The sequence below is a fragment of the Panthera onca genome, chromosome D3 (assembly GCF_046562875.1).
Source record: "Panthera onca isolate mPanOnc1 chromosome D3, mPanOnc1 haplotype 2, whole genome shotgun sequence".
Classification (NCBI taxonomy): domain Eukaryota; kingdom Metazoa; phylum Chordata; class Mammalia; order Carnivora; family Felidae; genus Panthera; species Panthera onca.
Window position 1 is genome coordinate 37,774,619 of NC_138350.1, and position 15,162 is coordinate 37,789,780.

The window sequence follows — 15,162 nt, forward strand, 5'->3', positions numbered from 1 at the left end:
GTAAGTAAAAACCAACAAAGATGTCTTTTTAATCCTTCAGTTTTCAATCCTATGTAATCATTGCAGGTAAAACACTGCAAACTGTGTGATGCTTAATGAGAACTAGCACTGAGTATACAAAATAGAAACCCCCGTACCTTTCTGCCAGTATTTTGACAGAACATAACCCGTGCGTGGATGAATGTACATATTTCCAAAACACTTTTTTGCTAATACCCTGAATGCTTGGCCTATTAAATACTCCGTTTGCTTCCCTGAGAATTAAAACGTCAAAACAAAAATCCTTTGTGAAATCTCTCTCTGTGATCACCCCTGTCCTGGAGATCTGCCTGCAGAAAGGAAACCTTCCAGGAGAGATGATGGTGTTGTGCATGTTCTGGGGCTGAGTGTTGAGATTCTGCAGCAGCGTTGTAAAGTATATCCTTGCAAAACTGAACAGAGGCCCGCATTGCAACCCAAATTTATTCACTGATGTCTTCCTCCAGCCAAAAGCAAAACAAGCTAATGGCTTATTGTATTACAAGCGATTTTAACAGAAACATTTTCCATTTGGTCATTTTTCTCCCGTGAAAAATCAATTCTAAAGGTCTTGGGCTAAGGTCGAAGGGTTACAAAGCCACTTGAAAAGTCATTTGCTTGTTTTGGAAGCTGGAGGATGGGATTTTTCAAAATATATATTCACCAGAAACTGGGAAATGTTTAATTCTCTATTTTCTTCTTTTCTGCAGAACAAAATATCCATAAGGTTAACAAAAATTGACATGAACCTGGGGCACTTGGGTGAGTCAGTCGGTTGAACGTGCGATTCTTGATTTCTGCTCAGGTCATGATCTCACGGTTCATGGGACGAGTCCCATGCTGTAAGTGCGGAGCCTGCTTGGGATTCTCTCTTCTCTCTGTCTCTCTGTCTGTCTCTCTTCCTCTCAAAATAAATAAATAAACTTAAAACTTTTTATTTAAACTGACTTGAACCTAAAGTTCCCCTGAGGTGTAGGCAACTGCCAATGAGGATTTAACCAACCAACCTTTCTTTCACAGGCAATACCTCACTTCAAGGCTATGATGACATTTTGGATCAATTTCTGACGGGATTAAAAAAAAAAAAAAAAAAAAAAAGGTGGATTTTTCATTATCAGATGGTTTCATCCCTGATGGACATTTGGTGTTTCTCTCAAGAATTCAAAAATACTTCCTCTCTGTGGGCTTTCTGTTTCTGCTCTTTTCCATTACAAAATGCTTCCATTCAGACTATGTGTCACCATGAGACCCCAGGTGGGAGAACTTGTACTTTGAATTAAACTTGAGCATAAAATTGGTGTGCCTTGCCTGGAATATCATAATTTGATAGCATAATGTAAAACTTTCCAGTCTGGTATTTAAGAAATGAAAGCTAACATCTGCTCTCCTTGGGGTCTAAGCTAATTACTCTTTACTCAGCAAAACTACCTTTTCATTCCTTCTCGCAGATAGCTAGTTTTGATAACTAACAAGGAATACTCATAGCAATATTTGTAAGGCAACAATTTCTTGATTGATGCTAATGATTTCCAGATGTCCTAGTGTCTCCTCTCTTCTTGATGTAGCATTTTAATATTTCCTTCAGCGTATTTAGGTTTCTACAACCTAAATCCTTCCATCATGAACGATCACAAAATTTGAAATTAAAAATTAGGGTTGAGCTCAAGTATTGGCATCTAAGCTGAAGTTGGACGGCAGGAATGTGATATGTAGTTATACAACTCATCTCAAAGTGAAATAACACAGAATAAATGGAATAAAATACCACAGAAATAATCTGTATGAAAGAAAGTTTTCCCTTGAATACAGTACGGCAGTTTTTCAAAAAATTGAAAACAGAATTACCATATGATTCAGCAAGTCCACTTCTGGATATAGAGCCAAAAGAATTAAAAGTAGGGTCTCAAAGAGATATCTGCACACGCATTTCCAATACAGCATTATTCACAGTAGTCAAGACGTGAAAGCAACCAAGTGTCCATCAAGAAATGAATGGATAAAAAAAAAAAAAAAAAAGAAAAAAGAAATGAATGGATAAACAAAATGTGGTGTGGCATATGTTAGGATTTCCCTCCTTTTAAGGCTATATAATATTCCATTGTATATATATACACTATATATATATATATATATATATACACACAATATATATATATATACACATTATATATATATATATACACAATGGAATATTATTCATACATACACTATATATTATATATACACTATATATATACTGTTAGTGTGTATACATATATATATGTTTATAGTATATATATGTATATAATGGAATATTATTCAGCCTTAGAAGGAGGGAAATCCTAACATATGCCACAACATGGATGAGCCTTAGAGACATTATGCTAAGTGAAATAAGCCAGTCACAGGGCAAACACTGTATGATTCCATTTATAGGAACGACCTGGGATAATCAAATTCATAGACAGAAAGTAGAATGGTGGATGGGGCATCTGGGTGGCTCAGTTGTTTGAGCATTCGACTTCAGCTCAGGTCATGATCTCACAGTTCGTGAGTTCGAGCCTTGCATCGGGCTCTGGGCTGACAGCTCAGAGCCTGGAGCCTGCTTTGGATTCTGTGTCTTCCTCTCTCTCTGCCCCTCCTCCACTTGCTCTCTCTCTCTCTCTCTCTCTAAAGTAAATAATAAAACATTTTAAAATTTTTAAAAAAAAGAAAAAGAAAGAAGAATGGTGGTTGCCAGGGGCTGGGGAAGGAGAGGAATGAGGATTTGTTTAATGGGTATAGAGTCTCAATTTTGCAAAATGAAAAGAGTCTGGAGATGGGTGGTGGTGATGGCTGCACAACAGTGTAAATGCATATAATACCACCCAACTTGCACATTTAGAAATGGTTCTGATGGTATATTGCCTTATTCTGATGGATGAAATGATACTGTACCAAGGGGACATGACTGCAGGGTGTCTGGGTTGGAAGCAGAGGGCTAGTGGAGGAAGAGGGAGGGCCGGTTTAGCCTGGGTCAGGGGATGACATATCTGTGTCCTCGGCCAGGGAGGTCAGCCCCGCCCCAGTCACAGAGTTCAAACACAGGACTGGCAAACTTAACACTGACACAAACCAGTGTCAACATATAAGGGGACAGGGAGGAGCTGTGGGACACAGTAGCAGAAGTCTCGAGATAATAGCCAACCCCAAAGGTTGGCAGGGGGCGCAAGTACTGTGGCTCTGGGGTCTGCCAGCAGTGGTTGGCTCAAGTATGAACCTCTAGGAAGGGACCAGGAAGAGGAAGTACGATTATCAGAGCCCATCCCAGCTAGCGGGGATTAGCAGAGAGCTGTAGTCCCCCAACAGGAGCTGCATAAAAACCAAGATCCACAACAGAAGCTCAGTTATATTTCGAGTATTCACTCTCTGCTTTATATTCTTTTTTTACTTAATCCCTCACACCCTTAATAATAGCTATCACTTATGTCGTACCTAGCATGTGGCATGCATAGGTAACAGTTTTCCAAGGATTGGCTCCTTTAATACTCACACGACCTGTGAGGTAAGTCTTTTTAATACCATTTTACAAAGAAGGAAACCGAAGCAGAGAAGACCATGGTCCCGGAGGCCAGGAATAGGAACATGACTGTCTGCATCACAGATAGAGAGACTGAGTGCCGAAGAGGTTGAGTAAATTGCCCAGGTCACACAAGAACAAAAAGAGCTGAGCTTTAAAGCTGGGATTCTGAATTCCAGAGGCTGGATTGTGATCACTGGCCTATGCTGGCTTGTGGGCAAACTGCAAAGAGGCTCAGACAATGGCCACAGCTCAGGGCACACAGAGTCCCTCCAGGGCTGCCCCAGCACTGGGCTGACAGGTCTAGAACATATGCGAGGCTCACCATTGCCCCCTTCCTCTCCTCTCTCACCCCGCCTCTGGTGACTTAGAGAGACAGAGGGAGAGAACCGGCCTGATTGGGACAGGATTGACTCAGCATCTGGACAGGCTGAGCACCAGGTGGGGGTGGCGGAATGGAAACTCACCATCACTGCTTGCACACGCAGAAAGAAACGCTGTGCACGTGTTCTTGGTAGATAACAGCATTAACTAGCGGTAGCAACAGCATGAACTGTAGATTTTACTTTATTTTGATTCCCTTTTCCATTTAACATTGGATTCCCTCCGGTCTAGGAATGGTTGTCGTTCCAGAAAAAGGATGCCCTTGAAGCTGGCAGTGTTATCAGTTTCACTCCATTTATAAACTGTCCAACGTTAGGCACATATTCATCCAGTTCACTTCAGAACATGAATACAGATGATAGAATATGCTAAATATTACTATGAAATCATTGCTTTCACATGTTTATTTCTTTTGAGAGAAAGAGCGAGAGCGAGAATCCCAAGCAGGCTTTATGCTGCCAGTGCAGAGCCCAACGCAGGGCTTGGGGCTCGATCTCATGAGATCATGACCTGAGCCGAAGTCAAGAGTTAGATGCTTAACAGACGCCCCTGAAGTCATTAACACTCCATCATGTGTTTCTGAGCCAAATGAAAAAAATCTCTGGATCTGGATTTTTTGGCTTATCCCTTGTGATGACGCCTCACTCAGATCATTGCCATAGAATACAAGAGAAAGGAAAGCATTAATGATAAGCAGATAATGCCTGGTCAGTGTAAAAATGATGAGCTATTCCTCATTTCCCTTATCTGTCATTCTAAGGGCTGTGGGGTCAAATCCCCGAGAACATGTGATCTAACCCCTCTAAGATTGTGGTTACAATTCAGTTTAAACAGAATGAGCTCAATATAGCGAATTTTATCCATGTTTAACATTTGGGAGGAATATGCATTTTTAGTGGGCAACATATAGCAGTTAAAAGTACCTTATTCTGCTTCCCTATATCATGAGTACTGATTTAAAACTAGAAATGCCTCACAAACATCATAATAACATTAATGTCATTTTGATTTTGAAGGACAATATCTTATATGTTTTCATTGTGCAATTACAATCAAACTCATGGCCCAGGTGCCTGGGTGGCTCAGTCACTTAAGTATTGACTCTTGATTTCGGCTCAGGTCATGATCCCAGGGTCATGACATCGGGACTCCATGCTGAGTGTGGAGCCTGCTTAAGATTCTCTCTCTCTCTACCTCTATCCCTCTCTCTCCCTCTGCCCCTCTCCCTGCTCACACATGCTCACTCTCTCTCTCTCTCTCTCTCTCTCTCTCTCTCTCAAAAATAAAGAAAGAAAAGAAAAAATCTGAAAAAAAAAGAGAATCAAACTCATGGCCTGAAAGACACTAATTCAGCTTTACGAAGTTGTAAGGAGATTTTGATAGAAGTTTATATGATCTGTCTCAGCATTAGTATTCTATTTCCCCTGATAACAAACTTACCAGACACTCTTAACACTGGAAAATGTTAAGATGGCTGGGGAAAAGTTGCAGGCTGAGAAAAAACTATAAGGTAAGATTTTTCCAATATTGTAAAATATTTGAAACCTACATCATTCTACAGTTATGAAGTTTCTGGGAATTACCCATGTCTCTGATCTTTTCAGTGATCTTAGCTTTAGAATATTTTCCAGATACTCCACATTGAAAATTTAATTTCTCAAGCACTGAATGAATATAAAAGATCTTAGTCTTTGATATCATCGAACAGAGCTTTTTCAGGCACAATCATTAGCATTGATGAATTTGTTATTGTCACTCTAGATTAAGAGTGGTAGGAGTTAAAATTTTTGAACAGGAGGGCATCATTATCGCCCCTAAGAACATTACCTACTTCTCCTCCGTTTCTTGGTTTGCACTTGACTCTCTACAAAGGAACCAGTAACTAAATGCACCAACTCAGGTGGCTGGTTCTTGTTTTCAAAAAACTCCCACGAAGAGTGCCATTCTACAGATGTTTAAACTAAAAACGAGATGTGGACTCCAGAGGAAAAAGTTCTATGGGAAACAGGTCAAGAGTTGATGTCGTCTTCATTTTTCACAAGGACCTTTCCTACCTTTACTACTTTTGTCTGTGATTCAGCTCTTAAGAAGTCTATTTTAGCATCTACCATCATGGCAAGAGCTCTTTCAATAAGCAGAACAGGAACAGCTACAATGGTGACATGATTTCAACCAGAAACTAGATTTGCCTCCAGGGAGTGAAGGCAGCTCTGTGCATATTAAATCCTGTATGTGGTTGAAACCTGCTTCCCATTTACTGGCTTTGAAAGGGAGTAAAATGCATGTTTGGATTTTTAAGGCCTTTATCTGTCATCGGGAGAATATTTTAATGCACCTTATATAATTCTTTGAAAAAATGACACCAAGAATAACCTGTAAAACATATGCTCTTCAATTTGCTCGATTGCATTCATATCTACCACACAGCATCACTGCGATCTATCTTTTATTCCCCGAAATAATCCAAATTTGACTTCCGTGAGCAGTAAACATTCTCCTTTCTGTCATTTCCTTACTTACAGGCAACGGTTTCTTATTGGGTTGTTATTGCTGAGACTTTTCTTTGCGGTTCCTGAAGGGTGTTCATAGAATCCTCCAGAGGGCCTTTTAAAAATACAGGTGCCACTCACATAGAGTCAACTAATCTTCGACAAAGGAGCAAAGGCAAAACAATGGAGCAAAGACTATCTTTTCAATAAATGGTGTTCCAGCAATCGGACACTCACATGCAAAAAGACCAGTCTAGGCACAGACCTTACACCCTTGACAAAAATTAATTCAAAATAGACCATTTTAGGGGCTCCTGGATGGCGCAGTCGGTTAAGCGTCCGACTTCAGCCAGGTCACGATCTCGCGGTCCGTGAGTTCGAGCCCCGCGTCGGGCTCTGGGCTGATGGCTCGGAGCCTGGAGCCTGTTTCCGATTCTGTGTCTCCTTCTCTCTCTGCCCCTCCCCCGTTCATGCTCTGTCTCTCTCTGTCCCAAAAATAAATAAAAAACGTTGAAAAAAAAAAAAAAACAAAATAGACCATTTTACCTACAGGTAAAATGCAGAACTATAAAACTCCTGCACGACAACATAGGAGTATGCCTAGGTGATCTTTGCTGTGGCAATGACTTTTGATGTAAAATACTAAGGGCACGCTCCATGAAAGAAACAACTGGTAAGCTGGACTTCATAGAAATTAAAAACTTCTGCTCCCAGTGTTAAGAGAATGTTAAGAGAATGAGAAAACAAGTCACAGACTGGGAGGAAATATCTGTAAAACACACAGCTGATAAAGAATTGTCCCTAAAATATACACAGAACTTTTAAATCTCAGCCATAAGACACGCAACCCAGTTGGTTTTTTTTAATGGACCGAAGACCTTAATGGATACCTCACCAACGAATATATACAGATGACAAACAAGCACATGAAAAGGTTTGCCACATGACATGTCATCAGGGAATCACAAATTCAGACAATAATGAGACACCTCTACACTACCTATTAGAATGGCCAAAACCCACAACACCGACACCACCAAATGCTGGCAAAGATGCGGAACAACAGAAACTCTCCTCTGTTGCCGGTTGGAATGTAAAATGGTACAGACCCTTTGGGTGACAGTTTGGTGGTTCCTTAAAAAACCAAACATACTCTTAGCATATGATCCGGCAATCTCCCTCCTTAGTACCTACCACGAAGAGTTGAAAACCATGTCCACACAAAAGCCTGTACATGGACATTTACAGCAACTTTATTCATAATGGCCCAAACTTGGAATCAACCAAGATGTGCTTTGGAAGGTGAATGGATAAATAAACTCTAGTATATCCACACAATGGAATACTATTCAGTGTTAAAAAGCAATGAGCCATTAAGCCATGAAGAAGCACATAGAAGAACCTTAAAAGCATAGTATTAAGTGAAAGAAGCCAATTCAAAAAGACTGCATACTGTGTGATTCCAACTGTAGACATTCTGGGACAGGCAAAACTATGGAGACAGTTAAAAAATCAGTGGTTGCCAGATGGAGGGTGGGGGTGGTGATGATAGGAAAGAATAGATGGAACACAGAGGATTTTTAGGGCAGTGAAAATATTCTGTATGATACCAAAATGATGGATACATTATACACTGGTCCAAACCCATAGAATGTACAACACCAAGGGTGAACACAAATGTAAACTATGGGCTTTGGGTGATGATGATGTCGATGTAGGGCCATCAGTTGTAACGAACGTACCACTCTGGTGGAGGATGTTGACAATGGCACAAGCTAGGCATGTGAAGGCAGGAAGTAAGTGGGAACTGTCTACGCCGTCCCTTCAACTTTGTAATGAATGTAAAACTACTCTAAAAAAAAGTAAAATCTTGGGTCATCTGGGTGGCTCAGTCGGTTGAGCATCTGACTTTGGCTCGGGTCATGGTCTCCTGATTCGTGGGTTCCAGCCCCTCATCAGGCTCTGTGCTGACAGCTCAGAGCCTGGAGCCTGCTTCGGATTCTGTGTCTCCCTCTTTCTCTGCCCCTCCCCCACTCACACACTGTCCCTGTCTCGCTCAAGAAGAAATAAACATTAAAAAAATTTTTTAAGGAAAATCTTAATTAAAACTTTTTAAAAATGTATTTAAAAAAACAACATATGCCCAAGTCCCTACTTGAGTTCTGAATCCATATCCCTGGAAGTGGAGTTCAGTCCCATATATTTGAAAAAGGACCCAACATACTTCTGATGAACATCCTGGTTGAAATTATTAGCATTGTATAAACACTGGCTTATTCAGATTACATTTAATAATGAGATTTTTAAAAAACTTTTAACATGGATATTAAAAGGTGGGGGATGGGGCACCTGGGTGACTCAGTCAGTTGAGCCTCCCACTTCGGCTCAGGTCATGATCTCACGGCTGGTGAGTTGGAGCCCCGGGTCGGGCTCTGTGCTGACAGCTCGGAGCCTGGAGCCTGCTTCGGATTCTGTGTCTCCCTCTCTCTCTGCCCCTCCCCCGCTCATGCTCTGTCTCTGTCTCTCTCTCTCTCTCTCTCTCAAAAATAAATAAAACATTCCAAAACATAAAGATAAAAGGTGGGGGATGATGGAAACTGATTAGGTTGTATTTCACCTCTTTTGCATAAACCACACCTCTTCTGCTGGCCTGTGAAAGTAAGCAACAATGTAGGAATTCTATAGCAATCATATACCTGCTTCCTTAAAGTTCTACTTTAAGGTGTGATATCATTTTTGAAAACCCAATACTGCTTTTCAGTGTTACTAAATGAACTCTTTTCACTTGTATCCCCAATGTCTATTTTCCAATTTCTGATTCTGTTTGCAGTTCGGACATACAACACATTCTTAGAATCTCCTTAAAAACTGCTTCCGGACTCTGAACAGGACCCTGGAGAAATGCTACAAAATGTGCATCACAAGTTCTATGTGATATAGATTTTCTTTTTAATTCCATATTACATCGTTGGCTTTCGAAGCAGCTGTCTTAAAAGAAATACTTTCTTCCTCTCCCCTTTCAAATAAATAATGCTTGGAAACTGTTGAAGGTTTTCAGCGATCTGGGGAAATAGGAACCATAGGAGATTTAAGCCTCCTAACAGGGTAGACTTTCTTAAAAGCAGAATAGATAATTCAATTTTTAAAGAGTTTAGGCATTGCAGACCACCCCAGTTACCCCCCACCCAACACACGCGCGCACACACACACACACACACACACACACACACAAATAGGATATTTAACTTCGAGTATGACAATGAAGGTGAGAAGTATAAAGCAAGCTTAACATACAGGCATAATAACTGGAAATTACAAAGTATTTACTGTCTACCTGTGTCGTAGTAGAAGATTAGTAAGCTGAGAACATATTTGCTAGAATTCTCAGTCATTACAACATTAAAATGAATCGAAATGTGCAATCTTTATGTAAGCTGAGGAAATTCTTTATTAAATCCAGTATTTTATAGACTCTGGGTTACAGCTTCTGTTAATGATGAAGTAGTTTGATCAGACTTACCCTCCCTGAGATAACAATTACAAGTCTGGACAAGTAGAAAATAAAACAACTATTTGAACTATTTGCAATGACCAAAAGCAGGCAGAAACCAGAATGGAGTCTACCCTCAAAAGGGCAACTGTAGTGGTGATATTTACAAGTTTGTCATTTTTTTTGTTTTTACTTTAGTGCACTTTCCAATCTCTGTGTGCTCAGGCAGCAGAATTCTGCAACCTTACTGTAACAGAGGACAGACTTAGAGGCTCACAGAGAAGACAGCAAGTTTTCAGAAAATTCCTGGAAGGAAGGGAACCTCAGAAGGTGAGCATAAAAATGTATGTTCAAAAATCTGACTAAATTCTTGGAAGGATTCTAAATGATACATGCATGGAGGAGATCACGGGAAGGCCCAACAGCAAAAAGAGGTAGAACTTGAAAGAACTGAGCAGAAGCTTCATCTGTTGCCTGCCATGTGGGAGTCAGTCGAGAATTCAAATCCAGCCAAGTCAACCACCAACTAGAACAAAAGCTACTGTTGAGAAGAATGCCACAGAATCCAGAGTCTCCACAATTCATAATGTCCATTATCTAATCAAAACCCACCAGACCTCAAAGAAACAGGAAAATGTGACACATATTTTTTAAAGTAATCAATAGTAATAGACACTGAGGTGACCCAGATATTTCAATTAACAGAGAAGGATTTTAGAGTTGCAAGTATAAATACGTTCAGAATCTTAAAGGAAGATATATGAATAATGAATAAACAGATGTGGAATCTTAGCAAAGAAATAGAATAAAAGAGAATGAAATGGAAATTCTAGAGATGAAATTAATAACTATGATTTAAAAATTCATTGGATGGACATAACGGCAATAAAAGAGTTAATGGTTATGAAGAAAATATTCATTGTAAGAAACAGAGAGAAAGAGATTGAAGAAAAATGAACAGAATTAGAGACCAGTGGGATAATCAGGCATTACACAAAGAGAAGACAGAACGAGAGTGGGAAAAAAGGTGAGATTATAATGGCCAAAAAATGTCCCAAATTTTGTAACTATATCAAACGAGAAATCTAAGAACCTCCACAAACCCCAAACAGGATAAGTACAAAGAAAACTACATTCGGTACATCATGGTCAAACTGCTGACATCTAAATATTAGGAATAAATCTTGAAGGTAGCCTACCAGAGAAAAATAATAATGAGGGAACAATGATAAGAATCGTAGTGATTTATTTTCGGCAACAATGGAGGTCAGAAATGATGGAATGATATCTTCGAAGTATTGGAAGAAAAATGTCAACCCATAATTCTATATACAGCGAAACTATCCATCAAAAAATGACTATGAAGTAGATATTTTTACATAAAAACTGAGAATTCATTACCACAGACACCATTACAAAACATACTGAAGAAATCTCTTCAGGCTACAGAAAAATGATAGCAGATGGTGATGCAGATTTAAGGAAGGAATAAAGATTGTTGTAAATTATAAATGTATGGGTAATAATAAAATACCATATCTCTGTATATATATAGCTATACACACATATACATTCTTATGGTTTTAGTTTCTTTAAAATACCTACAAATATTTTTAGCAAGATTTGTGACATGATTTTTTATTCTATGAATTGGCTAGATCCAGAGGCTCTCTTTATAAAGCTTTATAGCACACAAATGGATGCCATGAAGTTTCTACCTCTAGGTGAACATTTTGTACTTTGAAATTTGCCATTCATTTCATGTCCATATATATGGTACAGTCTCTGAGACATAATTCAATTTTTGATAAAGAAATGAAAATAAATATTGTAGTCTTAGCTCTACTTGGGAATTAGTAAAATTTTCAGAGAAATTCCTTGTTTCCAGTCTTGATATAGAATTAGATGTTCCACATACATAAGTTTTCAGTAACTGAAACTTTAATTATAAAACATCAAGGTTTGGGGCACCTGGGTGGCTCAGGCGGTTAAGCGGCCGACTTCGGCTCAGGTCATGATCTCACGGTCCGTGAGTTCGAGCCCCGCGTTGGGCTCTGTGCTGACAGCTCAGAGCCTGGAGCCTGTTTCAGATTCTGTGTCTCCCTCTCTCTCTGCCCCTCCCCTGTTCATGCTCTGTCTCGCTCTGTCTCAAAAATAAATAAACATTAAAAAAAATAAATAAAACATCAAGGTTTCTAAAATATTTTTCTTACCATTCAGATAAGAATATCATAAATACAGTGGCACCTGGGTGGCTCAGTCGGTTAAGCATCCGACTCAACCGACTTAAGCTCAGGTCATGATCTCACGGTTCGTGGGATCGAGCCCTGCATTGGGCTCTGTGCTGACAGTTCAGAACCTGGAGCCTGTTTCGGATTCTGTGTCTCCCTCTCTCTGCCCCTCCCCTGCTTACTCTCTCTCTCTCTCTCTCTCAAAAATAAATAAATATTTAAAAAATTTAAAGAACATAATGAATACATCTTAATCTTTCCTTTATGACTTACTTTCATCTTTAAGGACACAATGCTATGAAGCTATGTAGGCATGTATGGTCTTTGATCCCTTCAGGTAATGACATCAGACCGCTGTGCTTTTTCAGTTTATATATTTCATTCATTTATTCATCCCTTTATCTATTAATTCATTCACTGACCAAAAAACGTTCACTCTGCGAAATGTTGAAGATACAATAGTGAATAAGACTTTCCTTGCCTTCAAAAAGCTCACAGTAGAATGAGGAAGATGAACAAGTAAAAAACACAGTTTTACTAGACTACGCGTGATCTTTGCAATTAAAGCGTTGTGCTATTTCTAAATATGGTTTTGTCCCTTCTTAGCTGTGTGATCCTGTGTAAGTTATTTACCCTTCCTGAATCTACGTTTCCTCATCTTTGAAAATGGAAACTGGTACCTCCTTGTAGAACTCTTAGGAGGCAAAGGGCGGAGTGGGTAACATATTAGGCATTTAAAAATGCAGCTATTAGTATCAAGTATGATGATAACACCAAATACTGTAAAAGTACTCAGAAGGAGGAGAAAATTTCTCAGAGATTGTGAAATTGCGTGGGTTTTTTTGGGTTGTGTTCTGTTTGTTTGTAATTTGTCTGTCCATCTCTTGGTCAACCGGTAATTCTTGTTGCTGTCAATACACCCACCTCTGAAAGTTCATTCTGGACAGGTCCTCAGGACTCCAGTGAGCTGAGGTCCACGACCCAGTCAGCACTGACACAGGAGAAAGCAAGCTAAAAGCTCTTCCTTGCACTAACGCAGGGGGTCTTAGGTATTTCCTTGGCCTGCTATAGCTCCGGGAAGCAGAAGACGAGGAGCTAATAAGAAATCATACTGGGGCGCCTGGGTGGCGCAGTCGGTTAAGCGTCCGACTTCAGCCAGGTCACGATCTCGCGGTCCGTGAGTTCGAGCCCCGCGTCAGGCTCTGGGCTGATGGCTCGGAGCCTGGAGCCTGTTTCCGATTCTGTGTCTCCCTCTCTCTCTGACCCTCCCCCGTTCATGCTCTGTCTCTCTCTGTCCCAAAAATAAAAATAAAAAACGTTGAAAAAAAAAAAAAAAAAAAAAAAAAGAAATCATACTGATGGGTCATGTTTGCAGGTCTCATTCTTTCGATAAGACTGGAAGAGAAGATATTCTCTGCATTGTCTTCGAGGCTGCCTACCTCCACGTGCTGGGGAGGACTCTAGGCTGAATGAACACCTCATACAAACACACAACCGTGGCTGGGATTCCTCCCCTGCGTGAACTCAGGGCACACTCATGGAAACATACGATGGTTGAGGATACTAAGACTCAAGTGAGGGGCATCTCCACGCTTAGATGGAAATTTTGGATTTCGCCCTACGGGAAAGGTATAGACACTAGAGGTTTGTGAATGGAGGAATCTTATGATCGAAATGATGTTTGAAAAATAGTCTTCCCGTGGTGGATGACGGACCAATTCATGAAACTGTAAATTGCTGCTATAATCTTTTTAAACAGGAGTAGTAAAATGCCCAAGGAAGCAATATGGTTTCACCACATTTCACATCAGCTCAGGTACCAAAAGAGATTTCAACCTTTGGATGATAATGCTGATGTTAACAATAAATAAATAGTGAAAAGTGACTGAATGCAGGGGCGCCTGGGTGACTTAGTCAGTTAAGTGTCTGGCTCTTGGTTTCGGCTCAGGTCATGATCTCACAGTTTGTGAGTTCAAGCCCCACATCGGGCTCTGCGCTGACAGTGCAGATCCTGCTTGGGGGGGGTCTCTCTTTGTCCCTCTCTCTCTGCCCCTCCCCTGCTCTCTCTGTCTCTCTATCAAAAATAAATAAATAAATAGACAAATAAATAAATAAGAAAAGTTACTGAGTGCTAAATCTATCCTCACATATATTGCCAAGAAGGATGTCAGGACCATTCAAATGGGAAAGGACAGTCTTTTCAACATATGGTGTTGAGAAAACTAGATATCCACATGCAAAAGGCTGAAGTTAAAACTTTATCTTAAACCATATACACTAATTAAGTGAAAATGTATCAAAGACGTAATGTAAGAGCTAAAACTGTAAAACTACTAAAAGAAAACATGGGGGAAAGCTTTATGACATGGGATTTGGTCATGACTTCTTGGATATGATGCCAAAAGTAGAGGCACCAAGAGGAAAAATAGATAAATGGGACTCCATAAATATTTAAAACTTCTGTGCTTCAAAAGATACAATTCTCAGAGTGCAAAACCAACCCTTTACATTCTGGAGATGGGAGAAAATATTTGCAAATCACAAGTCTGATAATGTGTTAATACCCAGAATACATAAAGAACTCCTACAACTCAACCACAAACCCCCCAAATAATGCTATATTTCACATGTGCAAAATATTTGAAGAGACAATTCTCCAAACAAAATATACAAACAGCCAAGAAGCATGTGAAAAGATGCTCAACACCACTAATTTAGGGGGAAATGCCAATCAAAGTCACAATGAGACATCACCTCACAGCCATTAGGACAGCTACCATAAAAAACAAAATGAAACAGAAAATAGGAAGTGTTGGTAAGGATGTGGAGACTTTGGATGGAATCCTTGCACACTGTTGGTAGGAGTGTAAAGGGTTCAGCTGCTAAAGAAAACAGTATGGCAATTCCCAAAAACTGTCAAAATGGAACTACCATATAATTCAGCAATTCGTCTGAGTCCATACCCAAAAGAACTGAAAGCAGGGTCTCAAAGAGTTGTGTATAGACCCGTGT